This window comes from Felis catus, chromosome B3 (genome assembly GCF_018350175.1).
Source record: "Felis catus isolate Fca126 chromosome B3, F.catus_Fca126_mat1.0, whole genome shotgun sequence".
NCBI classification, from domain to species: Eukaryota; Metazoa; Chordata; class Mammalia; order Carnivora; family Felidae; genus Felis; species Felis catus.
In genome coordinates, this window is record NC_058373.1 from 142,404,105 (window position 1) to 142,421,099 (window position 16,995).

The following is a 16,995-nucleotide window of genomic DNA, read 5'->3' on the forward strand; positions in this document are numbered from 1 at the left end:
TGAAGGTGATTTGATAGCATTCCAAAGCGACGGCGGCGAGTCTCCCAATTCCAACATACACCTCAATTGTGATTATCCTTTTCACACGCTCCCACCAATTTCTGGTCCGTACGGCCTTGTGTTTTTCACAGAGCGCGCACACACTTTTGCAGCCTGCTTCTCCCACGTCACATTCTCTCCCAGCCTCTCCCGCCGCAGCGCCACCAGCCGCCTCTGTGTCTTTTCAGGGCCGTCAATTTGTGCTGGTTCCATGATGCTCTATCGAGTTGATTAACTGTAATTTACTTAGCCGTCCTTGGACACTTAGGTGGTTTCTAATTTTTGCTATTATAGATAATGGTGAAGTGGTTATCTTCATGCATGAAATCCTTTTCTGTTGGATTATTTCTTTCGGATTCATTCCCGGAAGTAGGACTGCTGGGTCAAAGGCTCGTACGTTTTCATGGGTCCAGATACGTCTCCCGTCAGATTGCTTTCCAAAAGGATTATGCCAATTTGCACTGCCACTGCAAAGCCTGCGTAATAACCAACTATTCTGCTTAACTATCATGCCTAGAATTTTCCCTTGGAGCCCCGAAGGGGCAAAGGCCCTTCTCTAAGTGAATGTGATCTATAATTATTTAGACTAACACCAAAATTGCTTTCAGAACATTTTTAACCTGCTGAGTTTAGAATTCTAATTCGCATACAAGCCAGCATTAACAGTATCACAAGGAGCAATTTCTCTCCCTGCTCACAGTGTGTTTACACAGCCCGACAACTGCGGGGAAAACTGAAGAGCTTTTATAAACACGAGTGGTCTCTTTCTGAACTAGTTGAAGTGTTATTTTGAAAGGTACAGAAACACAAATTAAAACACATTTTCATTGTAACCTTTGGTTAGAAAAGTTGTTTGTTTTCGTCCTGGTCTCTTTCCATGTTCTTTGCTCTCATTCAAGTGTGTTTGAAATGTCCTGGCTCCTTGGAGTCTTGCCATGATGCCGTCAGCCTGGTGACAGGGACAGGCGGGGGAGCGCGGTGGCTGTCCTCAGGTGCCGGCGGGGCTGCGGTAGGAAGAGGAATGGGTTGTACTCTGGTTCGCTCCTAGCGCAAAAGCAGGACTAATGGTGGAAACTGCGGGGGAAGAGGTTGGCGTCGTGTGAGGAAGAACTTTCCAGAACTCAGGACTGGTCCCCCTGGGGAGCGGATTCCTTGGGAAGGGGTGAGGATGGAAGGGTTCAGCGCAGGTGGGAGCCCACGTTGCCCGTGGGCCGGGAAGTAGATGCAAGCAGGGGTCGGGGACTCTAAGGGCCCTCCTGGGATGATGTGCGTCCTGGCGGCTGTTTGCTGCCCCGGACAGAGCCCCGAGCCCGGCCCGGAATTCGGGGCTGGAGCCTGACCCGGTGCCACGCTCGGTGCGCCGTGGGCACTCGGATGAGGTAGGCACGTCGCCTCCCTGAGCTCTCTGGGCTTTCCACGTTCTCATCTGTGAAATAATTACCTCACAGGACTGAAGGGATCAGACGAGGTTAGACGTGTGAAGCCACCGTGTAGACTATAAAAGCCCTTACAGATGGAAGGTGTTATCAAGAACTTCAAGCCAGGGTTTATTCTATAATTGCCTCCTAGGCCAAGTTCTTAAGCACGGGAGGCTTGCAATGCAGTGTGCCTCCGGTAACCTTGATTTGTTGAACAAGTGATCTGGTGCACGCCCTGGACATCAGCAGGCCCGTCAAGGAACTTGGGCTCTTCGAGATGTGGCTTCCTGTTTTGCGGCTCCGCGGTGTGATGTTGGCTCCTGGTGGCTGGGACGGTAGACTTGGACTGCTGTGTGGCCAGCGAATCCCTCGGGCCTTGGGTTAGGCTTTGTGTGTGTGTGTGTGTGTGTGTGTGTGTGTGTGTGTGTGTGTGCGTGCGAGCGGTGAGGGCCCCAGAGATCAGGTGCCACAGAGTGTGTGAGAGAGATGGCCCTTGGAGTCTGTGCCAGGAGACTTGGTGTCTCTGCTTCTGTCTTCATTTGGTCGTCCGTTGGTCCAGTCATTGATGAAATGCTGGGCTGTGTACAGGCTCTGGGCTCAGAGGGCACCGGCCATACCCTCGCTGGCAAGAAAGCTAACGGGGGCCAGGCGTGGAAACAGACCAGGGCGTAGAAATGTGACAGGCCCTCCAGGGTCCATCTGTGATGGGTCTGGGCACGCAGCGGGGAGTAGGGTGGGTCTGTTGGGGTCAGGGCACAAGGGGAAGGGGAAGGTTGATCTGGGTCTCGGAAGGTGAGGAGCTGAGTAGCCAGCTGGGTGGGGAGGCTACCCCTGTGCTGCATGACGTCCATGCTGCAGGGAGGGTCCCATGCCGGCAGGTCTGGGCAGTGTTGGTGTCCACTGAAGTGAGCCAGGCTGGTCCTGTTGTGGGCTGTAGGCCTGCACAGTCGGGGGCCACACCAGGGCTTTGTGCCTCATTTACTCACAGCGGGGGCACAGGACAGTCCCCCTGTGGGTCTGAGCCCCGGCCCCTTCCTTCTGACTGTGGCTCTGTGTGAGTTACAGAAGTCTTGGGACCTTTGTTTCCGCATCAGTAAGTGGAGGCAATGATAGCATCCACCTCACTTGTCTGAGGTTTAAACAAGGAAAATCGTGGGGAACTCTTTGGAGGGTACCAGGCACGTAGCGAACCCTTCATCATGTAAGCTGACAGCAGCAGTGGCAGTGGCCTCCTCGTGCCCAGTTTACAGACGAGGAAAACTGAGTACCAGAGAGGAACATTGAGGGACATGTAGCTCCTGAATACAGAGCTGGTGTTTGAACTCACTCTTTTCTGCCTCTGTGTTCTGGGGCGGTTCTGTGTCAGCTTCCTGCTTGGGAGTTCCGGAAGGTAGTCATGTGAATGTGGGCAAGGTCGTTAATCTTTTGGAGTCTTAATTAGTTCACCTACAAAATGGGAAGAACTCCAGTATAAGTTCCACGATGCAGGGACGTTGTTCTCCTGATTGTTGTATCTCGAGTTCCTGGAGGAGAGCTGAACACATAGTAGGTGCTTAAAAACACTTGTGCATGAATGAATAACCCCTACTCAGTCTACCATACTCCTGTGGGCCTCCGTGAACCTCAGGCTATGGGCAGTCTCGGGGTGGTCTTGCCTGCATGCCGTGGCCCTTCCCTTGCGGGAAGCATCCCTGGGTGGTGGTGGTGGCGGGGGGGGGGGGTGGCAGGCTTTGGAGGGGGGCTTTGAGGACTGTAGCCGGGAGCTAAATCAAAGTGGTGATTACTCCCAGTCTGCTGAACTGCGTGTGTTTATACTCCCAGGTAATGGGTTTGGTCGCTCCTTGCAGCTCATGTGTTTATTTATTGTTTATTTATAAATCATAAATCCAGAAAGGATTTGAGGAGGCTTACAATAAAAGATACGAATACAGTAAAGCTGTTAAAACAAAACAGACCATGGAAAGCCACCCTGAAAAGAGAAGGAGACCCATCAGTCAAGATCAGAGCTGACCACGTTTCAGGGCTGGCGCCTCCCGTGTCGCCCTGCACGTTCTCGCAGCTCTGGGGCAGGGGTGAAGGGAATGAAGCCCGGCACGAGTGGCTCCGTGTGGGGACATGGGCCAGCTGGACGGTGCTCAGAGGAAGGCAGCTTCCTTCAGGGCTTCAGATCCCGGGATGAGCTCTGAGGGTCAGAGGGGAGGCCGGGGCGGGGTAGGGGGAGTGCATTTCTTTAGAAGCCAGCCTGGGGGGCAGTGAGGTGCAGCCAGGGCTGTGGGCCCCTGGACCACACCGCCTGGCCGCTTTTCTGCAGTTCGGTTTTTCTCTTGCCAAACGGCGACGGTAATACTTACCCAGCTCAAAGAGTTCAAAGAGCCCTTGTAAGGATTACACGCGGCAGTGTTTGACCTGTGGGACCCGGCACTTGGAAGGTGCAGTTGTGAATCTGCCCTGTATGGGCTGTGGTTCCTGCGGTGAATGTCGTCCTGGGTGGAGGGCTTGGCTCCTTCACTTGGGCTTCCACGTTCGGAGGAGGGGCGCTGGATGGGGGGACAGGATGGCATGTCCCTGCATTGCCCTCGGCTCGGTCCATACTGACGCCGTCCACACTGAGCGCGGACTGTTCGTTATTGCTTAAAAACACTTGCGAAGTTCGAGGCGAAGGGAACGTACTTTTTAATTATTTCCCTACTTGTCTCTGGCACTGCTGTTGTCAAGGAGACCAAAACCTTGGAAAAGCTTTTCAGCCTCCCGGTCGGAAGAGGATACTTGCACAGCGCTTATGTCTGTGGAAATGGACCTGTCGTTCTGTAACAAAATCTGCTCTTGAAAGGACTGGCTTCCTTCACTTCTTACAGATAGAACCTTTTGGCCTTTTAACACAAGATGCAAGGTTGTTATCAGTATTCTCTCTCTGAAAAGAAGTGCCTGCATTCTTGCCCCATAGTATTTCATTCATTCGGCATCTGATGCGAGAGTTGGGTGCTGGGGATGGGGGTGGGGTACAGAGATGAGTAGGGTGTCTCACCCTTCCTTGAAAGACTCTGGGACTCTGGGAAGAAGGAGCAGGTAGACAAATACACTGTAGCATCATACCTGCTCTGGTGGAGTGGAGGATGAAATGCTACGGGGCGCAAAGGACAGCCCCAGCGAGGGGCAGCGCCAGCGAGAGTCACAGGGAGTCTCGGGGGATGGGTAGAAATAGTTCAGTAGCAAGGAAATGGAAGAGCATTTTGGGTAGAGGGAACAGACTAAGTGAAGGCTGGAGAGTGTGGAGGAATGTGCTGCCGGCAGCTGACTGCAAGGCGGTTAGGTGAGGTGCCGGGTTGGACACGTAAAACAAGGGAGCAAGACTGGAGGAGACTTGGGAGGCGGGAAATCGGGAGTGTGGAGTGTGACGGGGTCGTATCTGTTTCTGCACAGGTGCGCAGGGCCCTTGCTCCGTGATGCTCCGTGATGCTCCGTGATGCGTGGAGGCTCGTCTCCTTGTGGCTTCACTTCACACGGAAGGGACACTGCTAACACGCTTTGAATGTAGCATTGCACTTCTTTAGGATAGTTAAGCCCTGTCGAGGGCATTGGTTTTCTGTGAGAAAGAAGTAAGTCATTGTTAGAAAAACAGGAGTCTTGCTTTTAGGCAGCCCTTGTTATTTTCCTTTTAAAACTTTGGAAAATAATTGTAGGCGTACAGAAGGGTTGTAAAATGCAGAGAGTTTCTGTATATTTGTCACTCCCCTTCCCCTCCATCTTACATAACCCTGGTACGTTTGTCAAAACTAAGAAATCAGTGTCAGTGTAACTGTCAACTGTAGAGGTTTTCAGGTTTCACCAGTTTCCCCGCTAATGTGCCTCTTCTCTTTCAGGATCCAACCCGGGGTCTAACTTTGCGTTTAGGGCTCTTGTTACTTTTGTTGTTAATGGTTTTGGGTGGGGGTGAGGGGCAGGGGCAGGGAGCCGACTGAATCTCTGCCCCGCTGAATCCTGAGCAAGGCCCGCAGAGGCTTTTCACCTCAGTGAGGCTCACTGTGCTCCCTTCCCACGGGCCAGTGGTGCTCTAGCGATCACAGATCTCCATGCCGGCTCGCTGTCTTCCTGTTTTCCTTCCAGATTGAAGCCAGCCAGACCTGTGGGCTCGTGTTGACCTTAGTGAGGGCTTAGTGAGTGACCGTAGTGTGTGTTAAGGCACTGACTGGGAGTGACATGTGACATTTAGTGAAGGAAATGAGAACATTCTTTGAGTGCAGGTAGACGCACAGCCTCAGACAGAAGTCCCTACTTTCCTTTGGCCCCCTGTGTCGCACTCCTCCCTGCCTCTCCCTCTCTCCTCCTTTCTTTACCTTTTCTATCCTGCCTTCTCTGGCCTTCCACTGTGCCCCCCCCACCCCCCGCTCTTCCCCCTTTCCCTCCCCGCTTCACCCCCCCCCCCCCACCTTGTGCAGCTTCCATGCCCTTCCTCCTTTCGTTTCCCCGAGACAGGCCAGTGAAGCTGTTGCCACGGAAACAAGCCCAGCAGAAGCTCTGCTCTGCTTTCTGGATGCTTCTAACGATGGTGACGCAGATACTGTTGAGTTCTAGAATCAGCTAAGCCCTAGCCTGTGGCCTCTGGAGTCCCTTCATTTTCCAAAGGCCAGACTGGTGCCCCAGCTCATAATTCTGTCCAGTAGATGGTCATTTTTGATTTGGAAACTTCAGAATTTGAGTAATCCATTTTCCTGTTGCTCCAGAGGACCGGTTGCAACCACTATGAAAAATATTCAGCTGACTTTACTTATATTAGCAGAGGGAGAGCACTGCACAGCGGAAGGTGCTGGTGCCGTGGGTTCCGCGAGTAACTAAAGTTTCAGGTGGGAGGTGGGTCTACGCATTTGCTCAGTTCTAGGGATGGATGACTGATTGCTTTTCAGGGATGTTGGGGGACAGAGCAAATAGAATCGGGGCCTTAGAAAATCTTCAGATACTGAGTTTCACTCAACAAATGTTCGGGGAGGACTTGCGGGTCCCAGCCCAGGGAGGGGTCCGTCCTGGAGCCACAGGGCTCTGTGTGTGTGTGTGTGTGTGTGTGTGTCGGGCAGCCTGTGCTTTACCAGAGTAGCTGACACTCCTTGACGTTTGTCAGAGTGATCAGTGAGCCCGGTTCTTCGGCACAACTGCGTGCCCGCATGTGAAGTAGGCTTTCTGGGCCCCTCGGAGGGCTCTTGGCTTCTGGACCCTCGTGGAGCCGGTTTATGGCGGCGGCAGCCCTGTTCCTTTCTGTTTGTTCAGGGTTTGACTTAGGTTCGGCTTGTTGGCATTAGCTCGGATTTGGAATCTTGCCATTCAGCCAACACCAGCTAATAGCCCAGCGGGGAAGAGTTAGTTCGTGGATTATGTTTAAGTTAGTACTTATTCCCAAAGGTAACTTTGCTTAATAAAAACCTTAAGCCTTTATTACTGTGCTTATGGGTATCCTGGCTCCAGGGTGTGAAAATAAGACTTATAAAATCCAACCGTTATTTGTGGAAATGCAAAAACATTTTCATTAATAGAGGGTGTGATAAAAAGCAAAGGCTCGTTCTGTCTGTGCCTAAATGGTCTTTCTGCACTTGGGTCTTTTTATTTTCATACTCATTTCGGGCTTATTTAAGTATCGCCCGTTCAGTAGTGAATTTTAAAGGAAGGAAGCTTTGGTGTGTGAATAACTTCACCACTACCCACAATGTTTCCAGTCAGTTGCTGTGACTTAAGTTGATAATGGACCCCACACAGCAGTCACTAATGGATGATAATCTGGAGTGTTTTTGTTATTGTTGTTTTTATTTTAGAAGAAAGGTTTGAAATTAGCATAGTAAATCTCTGTGGGATCTTTGCAAATAAAAGAATATTCACGTTAAAAACAACTTTCAGGAAAGATGTATGGTAATGAATAAAACATCAGTGAGTGAAAATAAGCGTGTTTAATTATTCAAGTAGAAGTAGTAATTTAAACTAATTATTGCTTGCGGATTTCATAATTCAGTTTTTGTCTCGCAGTAATATTTCCTCTGGGCCTCCGGGGCGCTTCGGCGGCTTGCTGGAGCAGGCGGGGCCTCTCCCCGGCCCCCGGTGGCCGGCCGAGGCCTCTGCTGCACGGAGCTGCCTCTGCTGGGCCTCCTTGGTGGCCTCAGTCCCTTCTGGATTCCCCCCCCCCCCCCCCCCCCCCGTGCCACCTAATTAAGCATTTCCTTGCTTATCACCTCTCGTGGCTTCAGGAGTCTCAGACCAGGCCGGCACACACATGAGTTCTCCGTGTCCTGGGGGCGGGACCCCTCCCTTCCCCCCCATTGTCTTCGGCTTTCCTGTCCCTTCCACAGCTCTGGCAGAAGTGACCCTGAGCCCACGTCCCCACGTCCCCATTTCTCCATGATGCAAATCCTTGTCCTCCTGGGCTGCCTCCAGTTCTGTCTCCTCTGGGTGCCCCCCTCCACCCTCCCCCCCCCCCCAACCTCCCTGCTCCAGAATCAATCGCTTCTTTCTCCCCATAGCTTTGTACTGGCAAGTTCTTGTGGTCCTTTTAAAAAACGTCTGTGTTGGTTTTAATTTTTTCTTGGTTGGATCCTAAAAGAAAAACTGTCCATGTAGAGGAACTGAAAAGTACTAGAGATTTTAAGAAGCAGGGGCATGGTGAGTCACCCCTAACTCACACTCCTGGTGGCTCTCTGCCCTCTTCTCTGGATGCCGGTGCCCACCCTTTCCCCCTGGAGTTCTGGGCTCTCATCTTAGTACACACTCCTGGGAGGGGCGCCCCTCATGCTCCTTGGTGCATCTTCCTGGGGTGTGACTGGCCTTGGTAGGCGGCGGTGAAGGAGTAGTTAAGTGCTGGACAGCACTTGTGCTCAATTGTGCGAGGCTTTTAAAACCCAATTTTGACTGCTCTTCTCATGACTGCCTGTGATGGCATTGGGCAGGGGGGCGGGGGGGTACTGTCTGCCCCTCTCTCTGCTGCACAGACGCTGCCTGGAACAGATCTTGGCAATTCAGGTGGAATTCTTATTCTACCCCCTCAGAAAGTAGAGGGAAAGCTTTCTATTTGTAACTTCTTCCCAAGTGCCCTCTGTCAAAAAGTAGTGACATCTGCTCTCCTGACATGTGATAGCCATTATTACCTCGGTATAATCACACTCTATTCCGTCGCACGCCCGAAAGCTTTCCATCCATCATGTCAGGAAAGACAACCTTTATTTAAGATATTTTTTTCCCCCTTTCCTTTGTTATTACTTTTTTCTAAAAAAATAACCCTCTGACTTCACAGGCGTGATGTGGGCAAGTGAGTGACTCATTTCTTTGCGGGGTTATTACTGTGGACAGGGACAAGACAGGTGGGCCACAGGGGATGCAGAGAGCAATGAGCCGGCTGTCAGAGGCCAGGAGTCCACGTGTGTATCTGCCTTTCACCAGCTGAGACCCTGAGCAAGTGAGGTCAGCTCTGGCTTTGGTGTCTCATTTGGAAAACACAGAGGTTCTGCTGTGATCTCCAAGGCCCTTTTATGCCGAGCGGTTTTGCGGTCTCCAAACTGCCTTTAGCTAAATGAGGGAGAGGATTACAGGTGTCCCTCCCAAGTCTTCCTGCAGAGCTGCTGAATGAGTTTTCAGGGTTTTGAATCGGTTTTCTCTCCACATGACCTCCGGAGGACATCATTAAGCAGGCAGAGAAGTTACTAAGACCTGTGATCACCATGGAGCAGAGCCTTGGGATGAAGTAAAATGCCAGGGGGATGAAACCTGGGCACCCAGCATTTGGGGAGACCTACTGGGAGGATACCCTTATGTTGTGAGGTCCTTTCCTGTCTGAGGAATTGACAGCTGACACACATGTAGGAATTGACTACATGTGTGAACCTGTCTTGAGCAGCTCAGGGCTTCCATGCAAAAAGTGCCCAATGAATGCCTGTTGGGGTGAATTAAAATTTTCTTTGTAGATCCAATCTGGTCCCTCCTGTTTGATTGTAAGTTTCCTCAAGGGGGAAGAAGCCATTTTCCTTATTTCATCTGAAAACTTCTTTTAAAGAATAGAAGTACACAAATTTTGGTGCAAGATTAAAAGGAGACAAAAAGATGTACAGAGGAAAAATGTGTCTGAAAAATGGCTCTCCCTCCCCTCTATCCCATCTGCCACCAGGTCCCCTGCCCTGGTTCTGGAGGATCTGCTCCTCACTGATCTCGATTTCTTAGGGGACACTCAGCCCCCGTGCAGCAAACAAACCTGCTCGTTTGAATTAGAATGATCTGGCCGCCTTTCCTACCAAAGCGTGTATGGCCAAATACTGAGGGGGCAAATCGGAAGCAAAAGCCTTAGGAATTATTGGGATCGGTGGGACTTGTGGAAGGAGCCGGGCAGGTTTGACATTGAGCTGCGGTTCTCTGTCGGGGGCCTAGGGAATGCCCTCAGCCTTTTCCCGCCGGTTCCTGGTGCAGTGGGGTGTCGTGCATAGTCAGCAGGACGGCAGCCCTGAGAGATTCCTGGAGCGTGGCATCGGCACGGTGACTCTCGCTTCCTCCCCCACGCTTAGAACTGAAGATGGAGAGTGAATATGCATCATTCTGAAATGATAATGTAAAATCAATGTGGAGGTGTGATTCCATTAATAGATTAGTGATTAACTCAACTTTTTAGGGTCCCCTTTGTTGCCCACAGTGAAGCTGGCTGCAATGGAGCAGAATTAGAATGGCAAGCCTACTCTTGTAATTGAAACACATATAAAGTGTTTGGCCCGCAGACTTGCACTGAGATATTGAGATGGTTGCTGTGATCAATATTCCGGTTTGCTTGGCTGGCAGCTTCCAGGGAATGAGGATGGGTGATGGACCTAGGGAAGCACTGCCAAACGGAGCATTAAGTTAATTCCTGTTGGCCTGGCTTCTGGCTTGCCTGATGAAGTGTGCTGAGTAGAAGGGTGCTGTGCTGGTGTGAACTTTATCTGGTATCCCGAGAACTCAAGGTGGTCAGCTCCCTGGGATTGAATTTTGATAGCAATGACAACTCCCATTTGCTGAGATCCCACCACTTGCCCAGATCAGTGCCTGGCATCATGTATACGGTGAATCCTCTGGAACCCCCTCGGATGTTGGTCGCATGCCCACGCTGCAGTCGAGGGGGCTTGCAGGGCCCAGGAGCATCCGCTAGCAGATGGCAGAGCCGGGACAGGACTTCAGGATTGTTTGCTTCTGGAGCCCAAGTTCTTTCCGCTCTCCCGTGCTGCCCTGAGAGGGCGGATCAGATGTTTGGATTCTCCCAAGGTCGAGAGGCTCCAGCTCGATCAAAACATGGGGATCCAAGTTCAAAGTAGAGGGCAGAGTAGGGAGCCCTCATTCTCCATTTGATAGGTGTGTCCCATCACTGAGATCTGGAGTGATTGGGTTTGGATTGGCCACTTGGATTGTCCAGTATTGACTTATTGGTGTGGGCTTGAGAGAGGAGCATAAGGCAGGTGTGTTTCCTGTTCTGGGTATGGGACGGGATGTGGGATAATTCAGAGACGTCCTAAGAAAGCGTTTGCCCTCTACCGAGTATTCACTCTATGCTGGGGTCTGTATGTGGACAGCTCCACTTTGCACAAGTCACTTTTAGGCATTTTCTCTGCATTTTTCAGTTGAAACAATTGAGACTTAAGCTGATGGAGTCTGTATTTAGCGTGAAGAGCTGGGAGGTGAGTGGGGAAGGCCGTGTGGCAGCAGGGTGGCTGGCACCAGGTTCCTCCTGGGTGGCTTGCCCAGGGTCACACTGCTGCCAAGTGGTAGACCTGGAATCCATGCCCCCAGCTTCATTAAGTCCTGTCCCCGTGCCTCTCCAGAGCTGGCGCCTGCCATATGTGTGCAGCCCCGCGCCCCACGTTCTCTCCGTCCCCAGGGCTGCGTTCTTTAAGGTCAGGGCTGCAACTTCCTGTCCTCTCTGCTTTACACTGAGTGGTGCTGGATAGACATTTGTGTCGTGAGTGAGTGGACGAACGAATTCTTGAATGAATGGCACACGTGGGGACAGAGAAAGAAGGGCAGGCCCAGGGCAACTGGACAGATGTGAAACATGAGTGAGAGCTGGCAGTAATCGGTAGAGGCCCCTGCCGTCCTCATCCCCCTCTCTCTGCCTCGTGGGGATTCCCAGCTGCTCTCGGGCAGAGGGCGGCTGAGCAGGACCAGAGGTGCCGCGCGTGAGGACACTGACGTGTTGGCTCCTCCCTCGTGCAGAGTCAGCCAGATAGCGGCAGCAGCTCCAGAACGGAGTGGGTTCCGCACGGAACACAAAGTTTGCTGAAGTCCTTCCAGGGGAAGAAGTCGGATGCCAGGCTGAGTAGACAGTTAACACTGTGACAGTGACCGGAGAGTTTCTGAGAGATCAGGTGCTGATACATACGCGGCACAGAGACGTTTAATTTACATCGTGTCCTGTGTTCCAGAAAAGTTGCTTTCAGATTCTTACTGGAGTGCTCACATTTTTGGGGTAATTGTCCTCCTTTGACATGAGTAACCCCGTTTACTCTCAGATCCACATGCCTCTCGTAGTCCAGGAGGCAGCGAGCAAAAGCCTTTAATTCGAAGCCCTATAGCCATCTTCCCACCTCAGGTGAGATGGGATTGGAAAGTCAGTCTGGCCTGGGTAAGCTCGGCTGGCCTGCTGGTGGTGGCTGTCAGGTTCTGGATGGGGCTGGCGGTGGTGGGCAGGGGCGGAGGGATGCCTGTAGGCTCCTCCACTGCCTTCTTCAGGTGTCCTTTTGGAAGCTGGTGCATTCCCGGCACAGCTGCTACAGGTGGCTGGTTGGTACACGTAAGCCAGAGAAACCCTTGAGATCACATGCACCCTGGGAGCCTTGGCTGTTTCTTTCTGCAAGCTTTGGAGGCAGCTTGCCCCTGAAGCATAAAATTCTTGAGAGCAGGAACCACGGTTTTGCACTTTAGGGCCCAAACAGGCTCCAATGCCTAGTTTCGCTAGATTGAGTCTAGGTGCCGGAGGTTGGAGTGGGGACTCTTCTCTGAGAGCTTGAGGTGCTCGCTGAGTGTCCAGACAGGTAAATCAAGATAGGCCTTGGGAAGGATGCTTGGCTGGTATTGGACAGCACAGAGGACGAGGGCCGGACTTGACTGGGGTGGCAGAAGACACTGGAGTTGGCCCTGGGGGTGAGGGAAGGAGGGGCTGGGAGAGAGTCAGGGTAGGCTGAGCGCCCTGGGACCCCCGCACAGATGTTTGTACATCTGGCGGAGGGGAATGAGCTAGGGTAGAGAGTCATGGTAACGGCCCGGAGGGGAGGGGGATCGGGGCTTTGTGAGGCATGTGGGTGAATCTAGAGTGTTTCCTGTAGGAACTGAGAGCCTTGGAAAATTTGTGAACTGCTGGGTGTGGAATTGGAGGGAAAACCCCTGGGGAGGCCGCCCGTGATGCTTTGGTGATAGAAACTGGGCCCTTAGGATAGAGCAGATAGGGGTGGGGTTATGTTTGCCCGGACTTGACATAGTTTTGCCTCTACCCCTCTCCTTTTTTATAGACTCCCAAGATTTAAGTACAAATGCAGTTACACTTTGGGGGCTTAAAAATGCCTCCATTAATTGGAAACCCACTTTTACGTATATTGAATCCCAGTATTTCTCAGCCCTGTGTGGTGGGTGTTAGGGTTGAAGAGACCTGTGATGGGAGAAGGTCAGGTTCTCTGTGGAAGATCCACAGCCCAGGCCCCCCACTCCCTCCATGCCATTCTCCCCCATCCCCAGCGCTTCCCCCTAGTCTCTGAAGCCCAGGGTGAGCAGAGAGGGGGTGTGTGTATAAATATTATGAATATTTACGCAGGCCTGCATAGGACTCAGTGACGCAGCTGAGAGCCACAGAGCGTTTGGTGACTCATCAGACCTTTTCCAAACACTTGTGATATTTTGCTACTCTAAAGGGAGGAAAGTAATTAGCAGTTAACGCTGGTAGATGACGCTGGAAGAACACGCAAACCTTTCTGCTTGTCTGTTCTGTGCCTCGGGTGTTTTGTTTTGTTTTTTAAGCCATGTGAATTGTTCTCTTTTTAATAATGTTTGTTTTCTTCTGATTATTAAAATAATGTATGCTCATTGTGGAAAATACATAAATGCATTAAATAGGAAATAAAATGCATGAATTATTTTTCCATTACAGTCTTATTAAGAACGTTTTGCTTCTGCAAAGGAAATTTGGAACACTAGACTTATTTTATTTGAGGGGCCTGTCGAGATAAATCAGATCGGTGATCTGCAGCCTGTGTTTTGGGGGCTCCAGGGGCTCCATGGAGATTTTTAGGGGCTGCCCCTGGGGAGCATGAGCTGAGGGCCTCGAGACGCTATCCCTCCCCATCCTTCCCTCCTCCTCCCCGTCCCCCCACTCCACGTCCCGTCCCCCCCCCCGCCCCGCCCCCATCCTCCCAGCTCCGTATTGTCTGTCTCACCGGGTTTCTTCACATGGCTGCCTTTGAGCGAATGGCTCCATGGCTTATCAGGTTGGGGACTCAGTGATCCGGACCCAGCCTGTAATTTTATCAGTGAGGAGTCTGGGGCCACTGGGAGATGTGCCTGGCCTAAGGTGACGTGGTGGCCTGGGGCCAGTCTTCCTGCTCTCTGATTCTGCATTGCTTTTTAGAATATGAATCAGTTAGAAATATTAGCAGTTAAACGTGAACGTCACCATTGCAAGCTATGTCACCATGCAGAGACCCCCAGGAAGCCCACCAGGGGTCTCTAAAGGGCATGCTTTTCAAGGAAGGGGAGACCTTCGAGCAGCTGGCGCTTGAAAAGATGAAAAGTAAAAGCCCCATCATTGCTGTTAGGCACACAAAGGAGGAGAAATTGCTCTGGGTGATCCCTGGTTGTATGAATAATGAGAAGAAATTAAGTAAAGGCCGTGTTTCCTGACACTGATGTATTAGAACATGGAGTAACTTTCTACAGGAAATTGGAACAGGAATCCCTTTAAATTGAATTTGAAGCTGCGAATAGCAAGCCTGCATTGGCCCTGCGTGTCCTAATGCAAGTTAAGTAAGCAGTTTCCCGGGTAAGAGTTAAGTACTTTAGGGATACAGGTTAATGCTGAGGCCAACGTGGCGCAAGTTAATAAATTGCGTCTCCCGTGTATTGTCTGTGAAGACGCAGAAGAGTAATTTGCTTCCCGCAGAGCTGCGCTAGAATTCTCATACTTATTTTATTAGATTTTTGGCCCAATACATTTGTTCCCTCTCATTGGTTTTGTTGATAATAATTACCCACCCCCCTTCCCTCTCCCCATGGATCTCTCTCAATTTTAATTGTTTGCAGTAGCCGCAAAAGTTTACCATTTTCGAAAATAGGTGTTTTAAGATCAGAATACTCCGGGCCAGAGCCCTTCTGAGTTTCCAGAGGGAGACAGTTAAAGCTCTATTTTTAAAGTGGTCTTGGGGACGGCGGCCACTGAGATTAGGAAGAAGCAAGAGCTGCCTCCGTCAGACGTGTAAGTGCCAGTCCCTGGCATCAGGGAGCTCTCTGGGAGCCCTTCTGGGGTTCGGGCATGCTCGGGGGCCTCGCAGGGAGGATGGAGGGCATAGAACACGGGCCTCCCATGCTGCTTCTGTTTGGTTCTTGACCCCGCGGCCCAGGGGAGGAAGGGCGTTTAGAACAGCAACCACTACTCATTGAGGGCCTGCGGGGTGCCACACACCGTGCCGGGGCCAGCTCTACTCGCTCACAGACTCATAGGTCAATTCATTAACAAGGTAATTATAAATTACAAAGTGCTATTTGCGGGGAAATAGAGAGGAATGGCCAGTGGATAGGGGAGGACCCCTGGAAGGTGCCACGCAGGCGGAGACGAGGTGCGAGAAGGGCTTGTCCACAGTGAGCAAGCAAAGGACCAGCGCGTGGAGGCCGGGCGCAGTTCTGCGCGGCAAGAAGCGGGAGGCGGGGCGAGCTTCACTTCACGTCGTCCTTCGAGAAGACGTTTCCTTTACAGTTGAGTGCGTAGGGAGCTTCTCAGATGACAGCACTGTCTTAGTTCTGGACCACGGGGTGTGAGCGGGTCTTTGGGCACGTCGTCCACCACCTAATTTGTTGGAACCGTTTGCCTGTCGTGCACAGTCTTTGGTAAACCATTTAATGGCATCTTGGTTTGTGAGGGTCACGTTGCTTTGCGCCGGGCTTGAACCTTAGCTCTGTGACGTTGGGCAAGCGGCCTCATGGGGTCTCGGGTTCTCCATCTGTAAAGTCGAGAAAATCACACACAGGGCCTCAGAGTTTCTCAGTTCACAGCACCCTTTGTGTCACAGAAACTCCCCCCGCCCCCATTTTTCCGGGCCCAAGCAAATACTCCGCGGTCCCCGGTCCCACTTAGGGTCAGGCGTTAGGGTCTGACAATGAATATCTGGGCCCTGACCACGTCACACCTATTGGGCACACACGTTCTGAGATGTTGGGGGCACGTGGGGCACCACCACCCTCCTTTCCCGTTCCACGTTGATTTTCACATGATACCTGCTCTGCTGAAAACCCAGCCTTGTGGAGGTATGACATCATTAAAAGAAACGCAGAGTGGTCTAATGTTGAAATGTTCACGACCTCAGCTAGCAGTCTGCACGGTGTCAACAGATGTGCTGTGTTTCCTTTGAAAAGTTACAGTATCCTGTGGCACGCTTGTGAGTTTGCTGGGGTTCCCTTGGGTGTCTTGGTGCACAGTTTGGGAACCGCAGTGATGTTTCCTTTGTGTGGTTTTGTGAAGGTTAAATGAGATGATCTGCAGAAATGCTCAGGGCAGGGCCCGGTACTAGGTGCTTAGTCGTTGCTGTCCCTCTACCTCAGAGGTTCCCTTTAGCTGGTATAGAAATGTGTCCTGGGAGTGGAGAAGGCATGAGTCTTGAGAATGTGTAGGGAGAGACGGTGGTATTGGAAAAATACAGTCTTTCCAAAATCTGTTAAAATAGGTTATTTTAAATATGCATGTACGTCTAAGTTAATAAATAAAAGCATAGACGTTTGATTATTTCCTCAATATGTCTACAAGTGTATGTATTCAAGATGGCCGCTAGCCTTTTTGTATTGTTTTTGTTCGTCTCATTGGAAAAATAAGGGAGGTCCCCGTGGTTTGCCTTAGATTTGGGATATTAGCAAAGGGGAGAGTGGTTTGTGTTGAGGTTGGTGATTTAGGTGGGGATCATATCGTGAGAGGTCTCCAGGACATGCTAGGCCTTAGGATTTTATTCAGAATGAAGTGAAAAAAGCCATCGATGGTTTTAAATTTTAAAAAAGTGATTTGGGGCGCCCGGGTGGTTCAGTCGGTTGAGCGTCCGACTTCGGCTCGGGTCATGATCTCATGGCTCGTGAGTTCTAGCCCCGCGTCGGGCTCTGTGCTGACAGCTAGGAGCCTAGAGCCTGCTTCCGATTCTGTGTCTCCCCCTCTCTCTGCCTCTAACCACTCGCATTCTGTCTCTGTCTCTCTCAAAAATAAATAAACATTTAAAAAAAATTTTAAAAGTGATTTAACTTTGTAGAGAGGTAATTTCCATATAATGAAATGCATCTTTTAAGCGTGCTGCTGGGGGGGGTTTGACAAGTCTGTGCA

The 16,995-nt window shown here is 51.2% G+C and overlaps 1 protein-coding gene and 1 long non-coding RNA gene across 13 annotated transcripts in view; one reads left to right on the plus strand and one right to left on the minus strand.

Moving 5' to 3' along the window:
• The window catches only part of WDR25 (WD repeat domain 25), a 140,877-nt gene that overhangs the window by 15,859 nt on the left and 108,023 nt on the right, over nt 1–16,995 (plus strand). The window lies entirely within an intron of this gene.
• Nucleotides 800–6,465, minus strand: LOC109501032. Of its 2 annotated transcripts, XR_006599984.1 has the most exons (4): nt 5,885–6,465; nt 3,809–5,040; nt 2,785–2,991; nt 800–1,043 (listed from the first exon to the last, which is right to left on the minus strand). It is a non-coding gene; the product is annotated as an uncharacterized LOC109501032 (long non-coding RNA). The 2 variants fall into 2 exon arrangements; XR_002158999.3 differs by having other exon boundaries at nt 800–2,991; nt 5,885–6,463.